The sequence below is a fragment of the Oryctolagus cuniculus genome, chromosome 9 (genome assembly GCF_051225735.1).
Source record: "Oryctolagus cuniculus isolate XC-2025 breed Fujian yellow rabbit chromosome 9, ASM5122573v1, whole genome shotgun sequence".
In the NCBI taxonomy this organism is placed as follows: Eukaryota; Metazoa; Chordata; class Mammalia; order Lagomorpha; family Leporidae; genus Oryctolagus; species Oryctolagus cuniculus.
In genome coordinates, this window is record NC_142875.1 from 21519053 (window position 1) to 21538550 (window position 19498).

General features: G+C 39.3%; 1 long non-coding RNA gene and 1 other non-coding gene across 3 annotated transcripts in view; one reads left to right on the forward strand and one right to left on the reverse strand.

Moving 5' to 3' along the window:
• LOC149124524 (uncharacterized) overlaps window positions 1-19498 on the forward strand; it is a 282718-nt gene that overhangs the window by 236285 nt on the left and 26935 nt on the right. The window lies entirely within an intron of this gene.
• Window positions 12742-12926, reverse strand: LOC127492235 (U2 spliceosomal RNA). The gene has a single exon (XR_007921392.1). It is a non-coding gene; the product is annotated as a U2 spliceosomal RNA (small nuclear RNA).

Genomic DNA, 19498 nt, shown 5'->3' on the forward strand with positions numbered 1-19498 from the left:
CAACTGAATGTAAAACTTTGAAGTGGGGCTTTTAAAAAGCTTTACAAGTGATACAGATTCAAATCAAGGCTAGACTCCTTGTGCCTTTGTCTCTTGTCAACATCAATAAAAAGCCATAGTTTAGGGTCACCCTGAGCAAATCATCAATTGTTGATTTTCCCCGCCCTACTCTTCACTCTTTCACTGTTGCTTTTTATTTACTTTTTTATTTATTTTGCTCTTGGCTATTTATGAAAATAAAACAAGTTTGAATTGGATCCACAATCTTGCCAAATCAATATTTACCACCATAAAAGCCAAGCTGCCTACGCTTTTGAGGTGTTTCTGTTTCAGAAAGTATTACAAATTTGGTTTCTTAAACATTTCATGCCATTTTAAAAATGCCATTCTGAAATTTCCCTTTAAATGAATATTTATATCTTTGTGTACCAAGTCACTGAGTTGTGTGGTTTTACTGTTTGAAATAATACTTCTTTTGTTTTTCTCAAAGATTATCTCTTTTAAAACAGACAGCTCTTTAGTTCTTTTTTCTTTTTTTTTTTTTTTTGACAGGCAGAGTGGACAGTGAGAGAGACAGAGAGAAAGGTCTTCCTTTGCCATTGGTTCACCATCCAATGGCCGCCGCAGCCAGCGCACTGCAGCCAGCGCACCGCGCTGAGCTGATGGCAAGAGCCAGGTACTTCTCCTGGTCTCCCATGGGGTGCAGGGCCCAAGCACTTGGGCCATCCTCCACTGCACTCCTGGGCCACAGCAGAGAGCTGGCCTGGAAGAGGGGCAACCGGGACAGAATCCGGCGCCCCGACCGGGACTAGAACCCGGCGCCCCGACCAAGACTAGAACCTGGTGTGCTGGCGCCGCAAGGCGGAGGATTAGCCTAGTGAGCTGCAGCGCCGGCCAGCTCTTTAGTTCTAATACAATACACTTGATCTTAGCCAAAAGACCGAGAAGTGATTAATTCTAATACATTAAGATTTTATAATAAACATGCTCAGGCTTATAATATTATAGGCTACTTATTAATGCTCATTCATAGACACTATTTCCATTACTATTCTTTAAAAATAGGATCAAGCCTTAAATGTTAATATACTTTAAAAAGTCAAAATTTGTACCTTTGAAGTTTTTTCATGCAAATAGAGTAACAAACCAGAATAAACACTGTTAGTAAATAGTTGCATTAAGTTTATTCATTCTTACTCTTCTTCCCAAATCTGCTAGATTGCTTACCCCTTTAGTTTTCTTTTTTTTATTTAACTTTTATTTAATGAATATAAATTTCCAAAGTACAGAATATGGATTACAATGGCTTCCCCCCATAACGTCCCTCCAACCCTCAACCCTCCCCTTATCCACTCCCTCTCCCCTTCCATTCACATCAAGATTCATTTTTGATTCTCTTTATATACAGAAGATCAGTTTAGCATACACCAAGTAAAGATTTCAACAGTTTGCTCCCACACAGAAACATAAAGTGAAAAATACTGTTGGAGTACTAGTTATAGCACCAGATCTCAATGTACAGCACACTAAGGACAAAGATCCTACATGAGGAGTAAGTGCACAGTGACTCCTGTTGTTGACTTAACAAATTGACACTCTTGTTTATGGCATCAGTAATCACCCTAGGCTCTTGTCATGAGCTGTCAAGGCTATGGAAGCCCCCTGAGTTCACTGACTCTGATCATATTTAGACAAGGCCATAGTCGAAGTGGAAGTTCTCTCCTCCCTTCAGAGAAAGGTACCTCCTTCTTTGATGACCCATTCTTTCCACTGGGATCTCACTCGCAGAGATCTTTCATTTAGTTTTTTTTTTCCTGCAGAGTGTCTTGGCTTTCCATGCCTGAAATACTCTCATGGGCTTTTCAGCCAGATCAGCATGCCATAAGGGCTGATTATGAGGCCAGAGTGCTATTAGGACATTTGCCATTCTATGGGTCTGCTGTGTATCTCACTTCCCATGTTGGATCATTCTCTCCCTTTTTGATTCTATCAGCTAGTATTTGCAGACACTAGTCTTGTTTATGTGATCCCTTTGGTTCTTAGTCCTATCATTACGATCAATTGTGAACAGAAATTGATCACTGGGACTAGTGAGATGGCATTGGTACATGCCACCTAGATGGGATTGAATTGGAATCCCCTGGTATGTTTCTAACTCTACCGTTTGAGGTAAGTCAGCTTGAGCATGTCCCGAATTGCACATCTCTTCCCTCTCTTATTCCCACTCTTATATTTAACAGCGATCACTTTTCAGTTAAGTTTCAGCACTTAGGAAGAATTGTGTATTGATTACAGTATTCAACCAAAAGTATTAAGTAGAACAAACAAAAAAAATACTAAGAGGGATAACATATCAAGTTGCTCATCAACAGTCAGGGTGAGGGCTGATCAAGACAGTGTTTCTCATGGTGTTCATTTCACTTTAACAGGTTTCCTTTTTGGTGCTCAGTTAGTTGTCACCTATCAAGGAGAACAAGTGGTATTTGTCCCTTTGGGATTGGCTTATTTCACTCAGCATAATGTTTTCCAAATTCCTAACAGGGATCACTTTTCAGTGAAAATTTAAACACCTAAGAGTAATTGTGTGTTAATTACAGAGTTCAACCAATGGTACTAGAACAAAAAAAAATACTAAAATGGATAAAGTATTACATTGAACATCAACCGTCAGGACAAGAGCTGATCAAGTCACTGTTTCTCATAGTGTCCATTTCACTTCAAAAAGTTTCCCCTTTGGTGCTCAGTTGTCACCGATCAGGGAGAACATATGATATTTGTCCCTTTGGGACTGGCTTAATTCACTCAGCATGATGTTTTCCAAATTCCTCCATCTTGTTGCAAATGACTGGGTTTCATTGTTTTTGACTGCTGTATAGTATTCTATAGAGTACATGTCCAATAATTTCTTTATCCAGTCTACTGTTGATGGGCATTTGGGTTGGTTCCAGGTCTTAGCTATTGTGAATTGAGCTGCAATAAACATTAATGTGCAGACTGCTTTTTTGTTTGCCAATTTCATTTCCTTTGGGTAAATTCCAAGGAGTGGGATGGCTGGGTTGATTGGTAGGGTTATCTTCAGGTTTCTGAGGAATCTCCAAACTGACTTCCATAGTGGCTTAACCAGTTTGCATTCCCACCAACAGTGGGTTAGTGTCCCTTTTTCCCCACATCCTTGCCAGCATCTATATTTGGTAGATTTCTGAATGTGAGCCATTCTAACTGGGGTGAGGTGAAACCTCATTGTGGTTTTGATTTGCATCTCCCTGATTGCTAGTGACCTTGAACATTTTTTCATGTGCCTGTTGGCCATTTGGATTTCCTCTTTTGAAAAATGTCTATTGAGGTCCTTGGCCCATCTCTTAAGTGGGTTGTTTGTTTTGATCTTGTGGAGTTTCTTGATTTCTTTGTAGATTCTGGTGATCAACCCTTTATCAGTTGCATAGTTTGCAAATATATTTTCCCATTCTGTTGGTTGTCTCTTCACTTTCCTGACTGTTTCTTTTGCAGTACAGAAACTTCTCAATTTGATGCAATCCCAAATGTTAATTTTGGCTTTGACTGCCTGTGCTTCTGGGGTGTTTTCCAAGAAGTCATTGCCGGTACCTATATCTTGCAGGGTTTTTCCAATGCTCTCTAATAATTTGATGGTGTCAGGTCGTAGATTTAAGTCTTTAATCCATGTTGAGTGGATTTTTGTGTAAAGTGAAAGTGCTTCATGATTCTGCATGTGGAAATCCAATTTTCCCAGCACCATTTATTGAATAGACTGTCCTTTCTCCAGGGATTGGTTTTGGATCCTTGATCAAATATGAGTTGGCTGTAGATGTTTGGGTTGATTTCTGGTGTTTCAATTCTGTTCCATTGGTCTATCCATCTGTTTCTGTACCAGTACCATGCTGTTTTGATTACAACTGCCCTGTAGTATGTCCTGAAATCTGGTATTGTGATGCCTCCGGCTTTGTTTTTGTTGTACAAGATTGCTTTAGCTATTCGAGGTCTCTTGTGCCTCCATATAAATTTCAGCATCATTTTTTCCAGATCTGAGAAGAAGGTCTTCGGTATCTTGATTGGTATTGCATTGAATCTATAAATTGCTTTTGGGAGAATGGACATTTTGATGATATTGATTCTTCCAATCCATGAGCATGGAAGATTTTTCCATTTTTTGGTATCCTCTTCTATTTCTTTCTATTTCTTCTATAGAATACTATACAGCAGTCAAAAACAATGAAACCTGGTCATTTGCAACAAGATGGAGGAATTTGGAAAACATCATGCTGAGTGAATTAAGCCAGTCCCAAAGGGACAAATATCATATGTTCTCCCTGATCGGTGACAACTAACTGAGCACCAAAGGGGAAACTTGTTGAAATGAAATGGACACTATGAGAAACAGTGACTTGATCAGCTCTTGTCCTGACGGTTGATGTACAATGTAATACTTTATCCATTTTAGTATTTTTTTTTTGTTCTTGTACCGTTGGTTGAACTCTCTAATTAACACACAATTATTCTTAGGTGTTTAAATTTTCACTGAAAAGTGATCCCTGTTAGAAATTTGGAAAACATTATGCTGAGTGAAATAAGCCAATCCCAAAGGGACAAATACCACTTGTTCTCCTTGATAGGTGACAACTAACTGAGCACCAAAAAGGAAACCTGTTAAAGTGAAATGAACACCATGAGAAACACTGTCTTGATCAGCCCTCACCCTGACTGTTGATGAGCAACTTGATATGTTATCCCTCTTAGTATTTTTTTTGTTTGTTCTACTTAATACTTTTGGTTGAATACTGTAATCAATACACAATTCTTCCTAAGTGCTGAAACTTAACTGAAAAGTGATCACTGTTAAATGTAAGTGTGGGAATAAGAGAGGGAAGAGATGTGCAATTTGGGACATGCTCAAGCTGACTTACCTCAAACGGTAGAGTTAGAAACATACCAGGGGATTCCAATTCAATCCCATCTAGGTGGCATGTACCAATGCCATCTCACTAGTCCCAGTGATCAATTTCTGTTCACAATTGATCGTAATGATAGGACTAAGAACCAAAGGGATCACATAAACAAGACTAGTGTCTGCAAATACTAGCTGATAGAATCAAAAAGGGAGAGAATGATCCAACATGGGAAGTGAGATACACAGCAGACCCATAGAATGGCAGATATCCTAAACAGCACTCTGGCCTCATAATCAGCCCTTAAGGCATGCGGATCTGGCTGAAAAGCCCATGAGAGTATTACAGGCATGGAAAGCCAAGACACTCTGGAAAAAAAAAAAAAAACTAAATGAAAGATCTCTGCGAGTGAGATCCCAGTGGAAAGAATGGGTCATCAAAGAAGGAGGTACCTTTCTCTGAAGGGAGGAAAGAACTTCCACTTTGACCATGGCCTTGTCTAAATATGATCAGAGTTAGTGAACTCAGGGGGCTTCCATAGCCTTGGCAGCTCATGACAAGAGCCTAGGGTGATTACTGATGCCATAAACAAGAGTGTCAATTTGTTAAGTCAACAACAGGAGTCACTGTGCACTTACTCCTCATGTAGGATCTTTGTCCTTAGTGTGCTGTACATTGAGATCTGGTGCTATAACTAGTACTCCAACAGTATTTTTCACTTTATGTTTCTGTGTGGGTGCAAACTGTTGAAATCTGTACTTAATGTATGCTAAACTGATCTTCTGTATGTGAAGAGAAATGAAAATGAATCTTGATGTGAATGGAAGGGGAGAGTGAGTGGGAAAGGGGAGGGTTGCGGGTGGGAGGGACGTTATGGGGGGGAAGCCATTGTAATCCATAAGCTGTACTTTGGAAATTTATATTCATTAAATAAAAGTTTTAAACAAATAGATTCTATTTTTTTAAGAGAAATTCAGGTTCACAGCAAAATTGAGTAGAGAGTACAGAGGTTTCTCATATACTCTTTCTGTGTACACAGTGCGCCGCTTTCCCGATCATGAACATCCTCCATCACAGGGATACTTGTATTCGATCACATCATTATCATCCAAAGTCAATACTTCACATTATATCCATTCTTGGTGTTATGTGTTCTGTGGGTTTGGACAAATGCATGTGACACATATTCACTTATAGTACTAGACAGCATTTTCACTGCTGTAAAATCCTCTGTCTTCTGCCTCCTCTTCCTCCCTCCCTCTAGCTCCTGGAGACCATGGATCTTTTTACTGTCTCCATAGTTTTGTCTTTCATAGAAAGCCACATAGTTGGAATCATGCAGTATGGACCACTTTCAGATTGATTTCTCTCTCCTATTAAAATGCCTTTAAGTTTCTTTCATGTCTTTTCAGGCTTTGTAGCTTTTTTCTTTCTAGTGTTGAATAATATTCCATTGTCTGAGTGTAGCACGTTCAATCTATCCATTTACCTATGGAACCACACCTTGGTTGCTCCATATTTAACTATTATAAATAAAGCTACTATAAATATGTGCAGTTTTTTTGTGGGAACATAAGTTTTCAGTTCTCTTGGGTAAATACCAAGGAATGTGATTTCTGAATCATTTTGAGTATGTTTAGTTTTATAAGAAATTGCCAGACTTTCTGCCAATGTGGCTGTACTGTTTTTCACCCCACTAGCAACGAATGAGGCTTCTTGTTGCTCAAGATCCTCTCCTGCAGTTGGTATTGTCAGTGTTGTAGATTTTGGCTGTGCAATGTTTTCAATGTACTCCCTTTGATGATTTATTATGTAGAACATCTTTTCCTATGCTCATTTTCTGTTTGGTGTGCTTCACACCTCAGAATATTTTTTGGCTTAGCTCTTTTGCCTCCTTCCTGTAAAGTCTTAGAATTCCACATACATATTTGGAGAGTTGCTATATATTTGGGGCCTCTCAGTTTTCTAATCTTGTTTTTCCAGCTCTGTACAACCACTGTTTTTGCTCTCCCCATAGTAGCTCTTTTGTCTAGGCCAGACCAGATTCCTCCCAGTTTCATGATGCTCTAGATACACAGATTCCCCAAGTAAAGAATGACTATAGATCGTCAGCTCCTTTTTCTGGGGTCTTCCTCAGTCTGATTTGTTGTTAGCTTTTGTTGCTTTTGTAGCAATCTAGTGTCTTAAATAAATGGCTTCTGTATTTTTTGCCTGCTTTTCTTACTTGTTTTTTGTAGGAGTATTGGTGCGGTGGAAACCACCTAGTCTTCTTTCTAGATTTTTAAAAAAATCTTTTCTAGTCTTTTCTAGATTTTTTTTAAGAGAGAGAGAGGTTTTTTTCTAGATTTTTAAAAAAGATTTTATTTATTTATGTGAGGTAGAGTTACAGACAGTGAGAGGGAGAGACAGAGAGGAAGGTCTTCTATCCATTGGTTCACTCCTCAAATGGCCGCAATGGCTGGAGCTGCACTGATGCAAAGCCAGGAGCCAGGTGCCTCCTCCCGGTCTCCCACGCGGGTGCAGGGGCCCAAAGACTTGGGCCATCTTCCATGCTTTCCCAGGACACAGCAGAGAGCTGGATCAGAAGTGGAGCAGCTGGGACTAAAACCGGTGCCCATATGGGATGCTGGCGCTGCAGGCAGAGGATTAGCCTACTGCGCCACGGCAGTGGCCCCTTTTCTAGATTTTTTAAAATTTATTTTTTAAAGATTGTTTTATTTATGTGAAAGAGAGAAGAGAGAGACAGAGACCTTCTATCCTCTGGTTCACTCCCCAAATGGCTGCAACAGCCAGGGCTGGGCCAGGCCTAAGCAAGAAGCTAGGAGCTCCATCCAGGATCTCCAAGTACATAGCAGAGGCTCAAGTGCTTGGGCCATTGTCTACCATTTTTCTCAAGGCCATTACCAGGGAGCTGGATCAAAAGTGAAGCAGCTGGGACACAAACTGGCACCTGTATGAGATGGTGGCATCACAGGTGGCAGCTTTACCTGCTATGCCACAAACTGAGCCCCAGTCTTTTCTAGATTTTATCTCCATCTGAACATCTAGATTTTGTCTCCATTTATCAACCAGCACAGAAATTAGTATAAATATGTCAAACATTGAGGGCAATGAATTATTATTTACAAAATGACTTTCAAAAATAACAAACTATAATATCCTCAAAAACAAATAAGTATTTTTTTGTTTTTCAATTAAAGTTGTCACCTTAAGTTCATTAAACACTTTAGTGCTAGGTACGCATCATCTTGATATAACTGGCGGCAAGTTCGTTAGTAACATAGGTGCAAATGAACAATTATTTTGGTGATTTTCTTAATGCTGTTTTGCAAACTTTCTATTGTATGCATTTTGAACTTGCTCAGTTTTTGCTAATGGCAGTCTATTCTGGTGTTTTAATACTTTGTCTTTATTATCTCCAGTTTTCTGCCCAGTTACTAAGTTTATTAGTCAAGCTAATAGCCATGAATTGTGGTTCATTAATTGAAACTTCAGATTCACTGGTTTTAATAAAAAAGCCTAAATTCATTTCTTAAATCACTTTCCGACGTAGTTAATTTCTCCTAATCATGCCTTTTTTGTTGCATTTTCAATATCTTTGCATGAAAATAATTAATGAGCCTTTGATTCATTAGTGCTAACCAAATGGTGAGTTTGTACCATTAATAAACTAGAGAAGATAAAATTCTAATATTCTTTTTCAGGTGATATAATTTGAAGATGCTTTTCTGCTATCTAGGATTTAAAATGAAAAAGATTTCCGTATTTGAGATTAAATAGTAAATCTAAGAGGAGCCAAGTATTTAATTTTTTGAAGACCTTAATGTATCATTATTACTTATTATGATTCACTTTCTTGATATTATTACAGAGCTTTATTTTATAATAGTGTCATGTAGTCCTAAACTGTTATTTTATCTCTATTTGCTGTAACAATAAAATAAAATTTCAAATGTACATGAACAATATTTTCAATGAATCACAAATAATTTAATATGTAATTGTGTATACATATAAGCATACAGATGTATACATATACTAGAAATAAAAATATAAATAATATTAGTATAATCCCTAATGGTAGAAAATATAACTTTCAATTGCCAGATATGCATTTTATTTGTTTTTTAAAAAGATGTATTTATTTGAAATGCAAAGTTACACAAAGGAAGAGGCAGAGGCAGAGAGAGTTCTACCATCCAGGGTTCACTCCTCAAATGGCTACAATGGCTAGAGCTGAGCAGATCTGAAGACAGGAGCCAGGAGCTTCTTCTGGGTATCCCACGTGGGTGCAGGGGTCCAAGGCCTTAGGCCATTTTCTACTGCTTTCCCAGTCCATAGCAGAGAGCCAGATTGGAAGTGGAACAGCCAGGACTTGAACTGGCACCCATTAGGGGATGCTGGTGCCACAAGTGGAGGCTTAGCCAACAACTCCACATCACTAGCCCCCGGATATCCATTTTGAAGTTTGTTTATCAATATTTATTTGAAAGAAAAAGGGAGAAAGATTGATTTTTTTCATTGATTAGTTCACTCTCAATTGGTGGAAACAGTCAAGGCCCAATCAGGCCAAACCTAGGAGCAAGAAACTCCATCCATTTCCTGTGTGGTTGACAGGGACCCACATACTTGAGCTATTATCTGCTACCTCCCAGGATACACTCAGTTGGTGGATATCTTATCACTTCTTTGCAGAAGAGAGGTCTTCATTGACATGGTGGATGTTAAAGCTGAGTAAAAGTATACTTGATAGTCACAGTGCTTGACATCTTTTATAGCGTGTTAAGTTCTACAAAGCTTTTCATGCATTTCTTGGAGTCTAGCACAACTGCAGTGTCTTGTGCTGCTTGGGGACCAGTAGGAAGCAGTCCCAAGGGGAAGGAATCACAACTGGGAGCAATTAAGACTGATTCATTTGTGGCTGAGAAAATCAGAATGGAAAACACAAACACAAACAAAAAAAACCCAAAAACCTTCTACTTGGGGATAAGAAGTAGCGCATTCCCAAGCATTTCTGAGTTAAGTACAATTATCAGAGGAAACTAGGATTGGAGAAAGATGTGAATTTCATATATCTAGAGGTTTTAACAGCTTACTTAATGTCTACCTAACCCCTGTGTATTGACTCCATTGAATATTTGCAAGAAAAAGAAGTTCAAATAAATTAACCAACTTTTCTTTATACACATTTCCCAACTTTGTCATATAATGCAGGGTTTCTGGAATATATTCCTTTGAATTTATAGGTAGAATATAGATGGTTTCATAACTTCTTACTGTTTATTTTGTGGGGTTTGGGAAAGCTGTGGTGTCCGGGAAATTGGCAAAGCATATAAATATCAGTTCCTTTGAAGGAAAAAGTGCACATTGTTGTATATGAGATTGGCCTGAATTATCCTTTAGAAACTGTAGAATAGTCCAGTTGGAATTTTAAGCAAGAGATATCCAGAATCTTTATATATTATTCCTGAAACTGCCACCCTGGATAAAGAATTGGTTTTTCAAGAGCCAGATAAGGTTGTGCTTAATAAGTTAAAATAAATTAAATAAAATGACAATAGAATGCATGGTTTTTACCAGTTTCTTTTGCTTTATATGTGAATTATAGATGTGTACTGTAAACACATAATATTTCTTTTGAATAAGTAGAATTGGATCACTGACAAATTATAAATTAAATAAAAAGTTGTTTTGTTAGGCTTTTTAAAGTAATCTATCCAGAGACTCATTAATTCTCAATTCTATTTATCAGTTGGTGCTTTGTTGTTTTATAGAAATATCCTAACAGTATACTGAAATTTCTGTAGCAGGGATATTATGACTTAATATTGGGATGTTTTAAGAAATAATGGTTCTAGGGCCGGCGCCGCGGCTCACTAGGCTAATCCTCCACCTAGCAGCGCCGGCACACCGGGTTCTAGTCCCGGTCGGGGCGCCAGATCCTGTCCCGGTTGCCCCTCTTCCAGGCCAGCTCTCTGCTGTGGCCAGGGAGTGCAGTGGAGGATGGCCCAGGTGCTTGGGCCCTGCACCCCATGGGAGACCAGGAAAAGCACCTGGCTCCTGCCATGGGATCAGCGCAGTGCGCTGGCCGCAGTGCGCCGGCCGCGGCGGCCATTGGAGGGTGAACCAACGGCAAAGGAAGACCTTTCTCTCTGTCTCTCTCTCTCACTGTCCACTCTGCCTGTCAAAAAAAAAAAAATAATGGTTCTATTTTTATTTCTTTTAGCAGGCAAAATGAGTTATTTTTATATGTGATAATCAACACTATAGCCTATTGTATGCAAATTTTTCATAACCCTTTTCTCTTTGTCCTTTCCTCCTTTTCCTTCTTTCTTTCTTTCTTTCTTTCTTTCTTTCTTTCTTTCTTTCTTTCTTTCTTTCTTTCTTTCTGCCTTTCTGCCTTTCTGCCTTTCTGCCTTTCTGCCTTTCTGCCTTTCTGCCTTTCTGCCTTTCTGCCTTTCTGCCTTTCTTCTCTTTCACTACTGAGCATGATAAAATGTCATATTTGAGGAAGAGAGTTAAGACCAATATTTGAAATATATTCCAAATATGTCACTCGGAGGGACTGATGGTTCCAAGAGCATAAACGGTAGAAGACAGGGGACACATTAACTACAAAAGATGTGACTAGCAGGGTGATAAATTACTGAACTGAAATTTGTATTGGGTTTAATTTTTTTTCAAGGGGAGAGTTAGCATTTTATTAGAGAAGACAGAGAGGCTCAGGCTCTATAAACATAGTTTTTTGAGTATCTTGAAGCTCCAGCATTTACAGAGAGAGGAATTGGGAAGGTCAGGAGTCCACCCTCCACAATGGGGTGCCCTGTATGCCCTACCCACATAGGAATGGGAAAGGGAAGAATTGAGAGAAATTCTAGACTCCCTGTTCTACCATGGAGCCCAAGCCCAGGCCTCTGGGATCCCTCGGTAGTTCCCAGTGGCCCATGGAGAGGCTGGTGGGAGGCCTGAGTTAGGGAGAGAGCCTGACTTGGATTTTATGTCTTCCGGGTCATAGACATAGCATCGCACACAGCCAGCATTCACAGCTTTGGAGCCAGGCAGGTAGCCAGGCAGTAGGGAACTCAGCCACGCTCAGCAGTCAGGGTCTCCCCGCAGCGCTGGCACCTGAGAGAGTCGGTGCCGGTGTCTGCCCAAAGACATCATCTTCTCAGCAAAACAGACCGGCTCCCCAGGGAATGGCCTCATGTGGGATGGGCCTTTCTTGCCATGCAGGAGGCGGGCCCTTGGCCTAGCAGGGCTGAAGCTGCTAGGGCTGAGGGGTGAGATGCTGGCAGGGGTGGAGTTGTGTGGGAGGTGTAGAGGGAGGAGGTCCCAGCCCACACCACTGGTGTTCACCGTCCTGAGGCATGGCTTGTGGCCGCATGGTCTCCACTGTGCTCTGTAGGCCCGTCAGGGGACAGGAGGCTGTGGAAGCACCCATGTCACAGGCAGAAGTGGTGCCAGGGAGCTCACCTTCTCAGATGTGGGGGACAAGGTGGGACCGGGTTGCTAGCAATGCGGGTGGATCCAGCTCATGGCTTGGCTCTGGGCTGCCGGCCAGGCACTGGGTTTAATTTTAAGATGCACCATTTACCTCTAGCTTCAGGAGCCTTGGTTCGTTGGAGTACTTCACTCAGTTTAAAGTGTGATTATACTAATTTGGCATGTTTGGTGATTGTCTTGCCTTAGTGTTACACATTTAGAAAAGCTTTATTAGGAGTATATGAACAATATTGTATTTCTTTTGTAAGAGGATTTATTCATTATAGAAGGAAAATGAGATTTGGCTAATTGGTAATAAGGATGGTTTTGCTAATTAGGTGATAGTGTGACCATACTCCTTTAGTTCAACAATCAAAATATGCAAGTTCAAGGTTTGGATGAAGGTGTCTTAAAGCATGTTTCTTTGGTTGCTTGCTTTTTAAAATTTTAATTAGCTTTTAACAGAATCAACATGATTTACAGATACAATTCTGATAAGAACAGATACTACTATTGATCTTAGCCAAAAGGCCGAGAAGCGATGTATAGATACAATTCTAAGAACATAATGATATTTCTTTTCTCCCTTCCTCCCTGCCCTTTTTTCCTTTAACCCACCCCTTTTTTTAGTTTTTGAGATAAGATATTTTAAATTTACATTACTGTAAACAGATTTAAGAATTCACCATAAATGAATTTAACAAGTAAAAATAAAAAAGAACCTAGCTTAGTGGGAATATAGACAATAGCTATCAACAGTAGTTGAATGGACAAATGACCATTTCATCCATATACAATAAGTTTTAAAGTAATCACAGGTCATTAAAAGTATGGCAGTGTAACATTCTTAGTCATTGATTTGAAAAAAATTATAAAGCGAACTTTTACAAAACTATATGTACAGCAATATCGATACATTTGTCTTTCTGGATGTGGCTTATTTCACTCAACTTGGTGTCTTCAAATTGCTCCATTTTACTGCAAATGGTAGAATTTCATTCTTTTTTATAACTGAATAATATTCCATTGTTTATATATATCAAATTTTGTTTATCTAGTCATCTGTTGATGGACACCTTGACTGGTTCCAAATTTTGGCTATTGTGAACAGTGCTGTTATAAACATGTTGGTGCAGCTATCTCTCTTTCTCTTTGTTTCTCTGTCTCTTTTTAAAGATTTATTTATTTATTTGAGAGGCAGAGTCACAGAGAGAAGGAGAGACACAGAGAGGTGTTTAATCTGCTGGTTCACTCCCCAAATGGCCACAGAGACCAGAGCTGGTCCAATCTGAAGCCAGGAGTGCCTTCCAGGTCTCCCACCTGGTGCATGAGCCCAAGTACTTGGTCACCTTCCACTGTTTTCCCAGGCAAACAGCAGGGAGCTTAATCTGACCTGGAGCAGCCAGGACTCGAACCAGTACCTCTATGGGATGCTGGCATCACAGGTGGAGGCTTATCCTACTATGCCACAGTGCTGCCCCCAGGTATCTCTTTGATACATGTGTTCGAGTCTTTTGGGTATATAGCCAGTAGTGGGATTGCTGGACCATATGGCAAGCCTATTTCTAATTTTTAAAGAAATCTCCACATTGTTATCCACAGTGGCTACACTAATTTACATTCCCACCAATAGTGTATAACTGTTTTCTCTTTGTCCATATCCTTACCAGCATTTGTTGCTTTTTGTATTTTGTATTTTATCATTCTGACAGGGGTGAGGTGATATTGTGGTTTTGATTAACATTTCCCTGATGGCTAGTAATGTTGAGCATTTTTTCATATATTTGTTGGCCATTTGTTTTTCTTCTTTTGAGAACTGTCTATTGAAGTCATTCACTGATTTCTCAATTGGATTTTTTGTTGAATTTTTAAAATTGCTGATGTATTCAGGATATTAATCATGTCAGAAAAAAATCATTTGTAAGAGAGGTGGTATGTAAATATTTTTCCCATTCTGTTGGGTGTCTCTTTACTCTATTGATCATTTGCTTTGCTGTGCAAAACCTTCTGAGATTGATATAATTACATTTGTTTAGTTTTGCCTTTGTTGCCTGTGCTTTGGGGGTCCCTTACACCAATGTCTTGGAGTGTTTTCCCTACATTTTCTTCCAGTAACGTCATAGTCTCAGGTCTTAAATCCACCTGGAGTTGATTTTTGTATATGGTGAGAGGTATGGATCTAATTTCATTCTTCTACATATATACATCCAGCTTTGCCAGCACCATTTGTTGAAGAGATTATACGTACTCCATGGTATGGTTTGGGCACTTTTTGTCAAAAATCAGTTGGCTGTATGTATGTGGATTAATTTCTAGGCTCCCTATTCTGTTCCATTGATCTATGTGTCGGTTTTTATGCCAGTACTAAGCTGTTTTAATTACTGTAGCTTGGTAGGATGCCTTGAAATCGGGTATTATGATGCCTCCCACTTGATTTTTTTTTTTAAGATTTATTTTATTTATTTTAAAGACAGAGTTACAGAGAGAGGTAGGGTCAGAGAGAGAGGTCTCCTATCCACTGATTCACTCCCCAGATGGTCGCAACGGCCGGAGCTGCACCGATCCGAAGCCAGGAGCCAGGAGCTTCTTCCGTGTTTTTGTCTCTAATTAATTTACTTATTTTTTTAATTGATCATCTCAATTAGCTTTTAACAGAATCACGTGGGTGCAGGGGCCCAAAGACTTGGGCCATCTTCTACTGCTTTCCCAGGCCACAGCAGAGAGCTGGATGGGAAGAGGAGCAGCCAGGACTAGAACCAATGTCCATATGGGATGCTGGCGCTTCAGGCCAGGACTTTAACCCGCTGTGCCACAGTGCTGGCCCCCCACTTGATTCTTTTTGCTCAGGATTGCTTTGGCTATTTGGGGTCTTCTGTGATTCCATATGAATTTTAAGATTGTTTTTTCTAACTCTGTAAGGAATGGCATTGGTATTTTGGTAGGGATTGCATTCAATCTGTAAGTTGTTTTAAGTAGTATAGACATTTTAATTATATTGATTCTTCTGATTCATGAGCAAGGAATATCTTTCCTTTTTAAAATGTTTTTGATGATTTCTTTCATCAGTGTTGGATAATTTCCATTGTAGAGCTCTTTAACTCCTTTAAGTTTATTCCTAAATATTTGATTTCTTTTGTGGCTCTGGGGAATGGGATTTCTTGGTTTCTCTTTCTGTGAATTCATCATTAGAATACAAAAACACTATTATTTTTGAATATTTATTTTGTAACTGTAACTTTTCTGAGTTGGTTTATCAATTCTAACAGCATTTTGATGGAGTGTTTAGATTTTTCCATATACAATATCATGTCATCCACAAATATGGATAATTTGATTTCCTCTTTCCAATTTTTATGCCCTTTCTTTCTTTCTCCTCCTTAATTGCTCTTGCTAAAACTTCCAGTATTATATTGAGTAAGAATGATGAAAGTGGACGTCCTTGTCTTGTTCCAGATCTCAGGGAAAATGCTTTCAGTTTTTTTACTATTCAATATGATATTGGCTGTTGGTTTGTGATTAGTCTTTATAATTTTGAGGAATGTTTCTTCTAGACCTAATTTATGAAGGGTTTTTATCATGAAGAGGTGTTGAATCTTATCAAATACTTTCTCTATGTCTATTGAGATGTCCATATGTTTTTTGTTCTTAAAACATATTTTAGAAAAATTAATATAAAAATTATAAAATATGACATTGGAAAATGTGTAATACAGTTCACTATATATTAATTATATTGTATTTTTCTTTTTCCCTTTCATTTTTTATCAATTTTATTATGTATTTCTGTTACCTACTTAAATTATTTGGAAAATTTCAGATGTATATCAAAGTACAGATAAAATTTCAAAAATTTTTTAGGTTATAGAAGACCAAAATAAACATGGCTTAAATTACTATGTTCCCCACTTCTTAGAATTCAGTGAGAGAGGCTTGTGCTGCAGGGTGCAGGGGGTTTAGCTGCTGCTTGCAGTGTGGGAGCTGGTTCATGTCCCTGCTGCTCCATTTCCAATTCAGCTCCTGCTAATGTGCTTGGGAAAACAGTGGAAGATGGACCAAGTGTTCGGGCCCTGCTACCCAAGTAGCAGACCTGGGTGAAACTTAGGGCTCCTGGCTTTGGTCTGGCGCAACCCTGGATGTTGCCTCCATTTGGGGAGTGAACCAACAGATGGAAGATCAATCTCTGTCTCTCACTTTCTTCTTCTCCCTCTCACTCTCTCTCTCCCTCCCCCACCACTTCTCCCTCTTTCTGTAACTCTGCCATTCAAATAAACAAATTAATCTTTAAAAAAATTAAGAGAGAACAATTTCTGTAAACTTTGGTTATAAAATCAGTAATTGAGATGATCAATAAAAGAAATAAGTAAATTAATTAGAGACAAATACAAAATACAAGACAATTATCATTAAAACAAAATATTTCTGAACTGAAAAGCTTGATGTAGATTTCTGAAATTTCTCCTCATACTCTTTCATAAGGTAAGAGCATTGCAACCCCAACATGTTGCTAAAGGGTAAAAGATGCACTTGGTATCAAGTGAAACAAGGTTTGCACTCCACTGCCACCATTTGTAATTCATATTTCTTGGACTTTTTTTTAACTTATATAAATTTCATTTTTTAGCTATAAAATGCTACTAACTCCTATTTTGTACATAGTTTGTTTGAAATGTATGTATTTATAATGCATAGAATTAATTCAGATGACAACTTTTAGTTATCACAGAACCAGGTGGTAACAGAACTAGGGCAGGGCTTAAAAAATGTTTTTTAATTTTAATATCATGCAAACTTTGTCCTTTAATCTATTCTATTTCTATTATTTTTCTCTATAATTTTTGTTTGTTTCTGAAAGGGGGAGAGAGAGAGAGAAATAGTCAAAGAGATCTCTATCAACTGATTCATCCCCAAAATACTGTGGTGGTCAGAATTGGATGAGGCTGAAGCTAGGAGTCAGAAACTTAATTGGGATCTTCCATGCAGGTGTAAGTGACCCAAATACTTGAGCTATCACATGCTGATTCGCAGGGTGAACATTGGTAGGAAGCAGGAATCTGGAGTGGATCTGGGAATTAAATCAGGTACTTTGATATGGGATTATGGGTGTTAATAAATGTTATTGTAACCATGCTGCCAACAGTCTGAAAGGCAGAGTTACAGAGAGAGGGAGATATAAATAGAGAGAAGTCTTCCACCTGCTGGTTCACTCCTCAAATAGCTATACCAGCCAGGAGCCTGGAACTTCATCCAGGTTTCACATGTGGATGCAGGGGCCCAAGGACTTAGACCACCTTCCACTGCTTTCCCAGATGAGCTGGGAGCTAGTTGGGAAGTGGAGCAGCCAGAACTTGAACCAGGATCCATATGGGATGCTGGCATTGTAGGTGACAGCTTAACCCACTGCACCACATCACCGACCCCATTCTTACTTCTATTGAAGAGTTCTGATTAGGCTGGTCTTGGAAATGACATTGTTGGACCAGATTTTTTGACTCTAAAGGGATCTCCGCATCCATATTTCTTTCTTTCTCCCTTGCTCCTTTTTAGTCCTTCATCAGGGATAAGTGGAAGAGTCGTCTTCTTTTTTTTTTTTAATACTTTTCTTTCTTTTTTAAGATTTATTTTATTTATTTGAAAGAGAGAGAGAGAGGGAGAGAGGGAGGGAGGGAGGGAGAAAGGGACAGAGAGTGAGAGAGGGAGAGATAGAGGTCTTTCCTCTGCTGGTTTACTTCCCAAATGGCTGCAATGGTCCTAAGCTGGGCCAGGCCAAAGCCAGGAGCTTTTTCCAGGTCTCCCACATGTGTACAGGAGCCCAAGGACTTCTCAGCAGCACTGCTGTTGGATATTAGGTTGGATAATTTCTCACTGCCTGAGACTAGAGTGTGCTTTGCAGAATGTATGGCAATTCGTGTGCTCATCTCAGTGCCAGGAGCATCCCCATGCATTCCTCAAGTCCTCCAAAGACTTCATTTGCACTCCAGTGAAAAGCCACATGCTAGAGTAACATTCCTGGATGCTCTCCATATGATGTGTGAGTTCTCTAATTCATCAAATAAGAAAGAACGAGTGTGTTAGCTCACTCTGTCCTTTTTTTCTTGAGACTTAGGTGTTGGTAACTGCCTACTGTTGAGAAATTACATTCTGGTCTGCTTTCTCTTATGAGTAGTGGAGTGGACTTTGCTTAGTGCCATATCTTGGGGCTGGAGAATGTAAACCTTAAATTTATGAGTGTCAGCAAGCCATCTGTCACACACCTGCCATGTGACCTCCAACATAGCTTTTTATCAGGAAAAGAACTGGCACACTAGTCTCTCTCAGTCTAACCTCTGTGCTTGCTTTCTCTGACCTTGGGAAGGAAGGAGAGGAACACTACTTACAGACCCACCAATTTATATTTACATAACATTAATCAGCAGAAGTCAGATGGGTTACTACCTGTCTTGCAACCTTTATCCCTTGTTAAAACCCATACTCCGAGCACATTAACCCAGGCCCTGGAACTCAAAGGAACATTGCAGTTCTGTGAACTTTTGGGAATTAGTCCAGTAGGTGTGTACTAAAAAACCAGTGCCATTTCTTCTCCCAGCACACCACCGGTTCCTATGTTCTTTCTTCACCTCTGAATGTAGTGGGTCAAGGTTACATAGCAGCAGCCTGTGCCCTGGTAACCCCATGTCAGGCTCTCTAATTGGGTCACCGACAGATCCAGACTCACTCCTGAACTGCAATTTGGCTCTGCACACAGTATAAATGAAGCCGTCAGTGTTAGGTACAGACAAGCTTTTACTTTGAAGCATGGAGCCATTTTTTTTTAAAGCAAGAAAGTCTTTATTTTGTGGGATAATGGAAGTGTCATAACACGGAACATTATCAGATCTTTTTGTCAGTGACTTCAAAAGCTAGACACACTACCACATACATCCCAAGGTTGAAAATGCCTGTTTTAAAATAGTATTGATAGCGTTATGAGATGACAGAGGTGTACTAGCCTCTGAAAAAAATTAAGTAGGCAATTTATTCCTCCCACCTTGTCATAGAGCCCTTCCAGCACTTTCCTGTCATCATCCTTTTTTAAAAAAATATAATCCCACAGAATGTTTCTAAAACTAGTTGCCGAA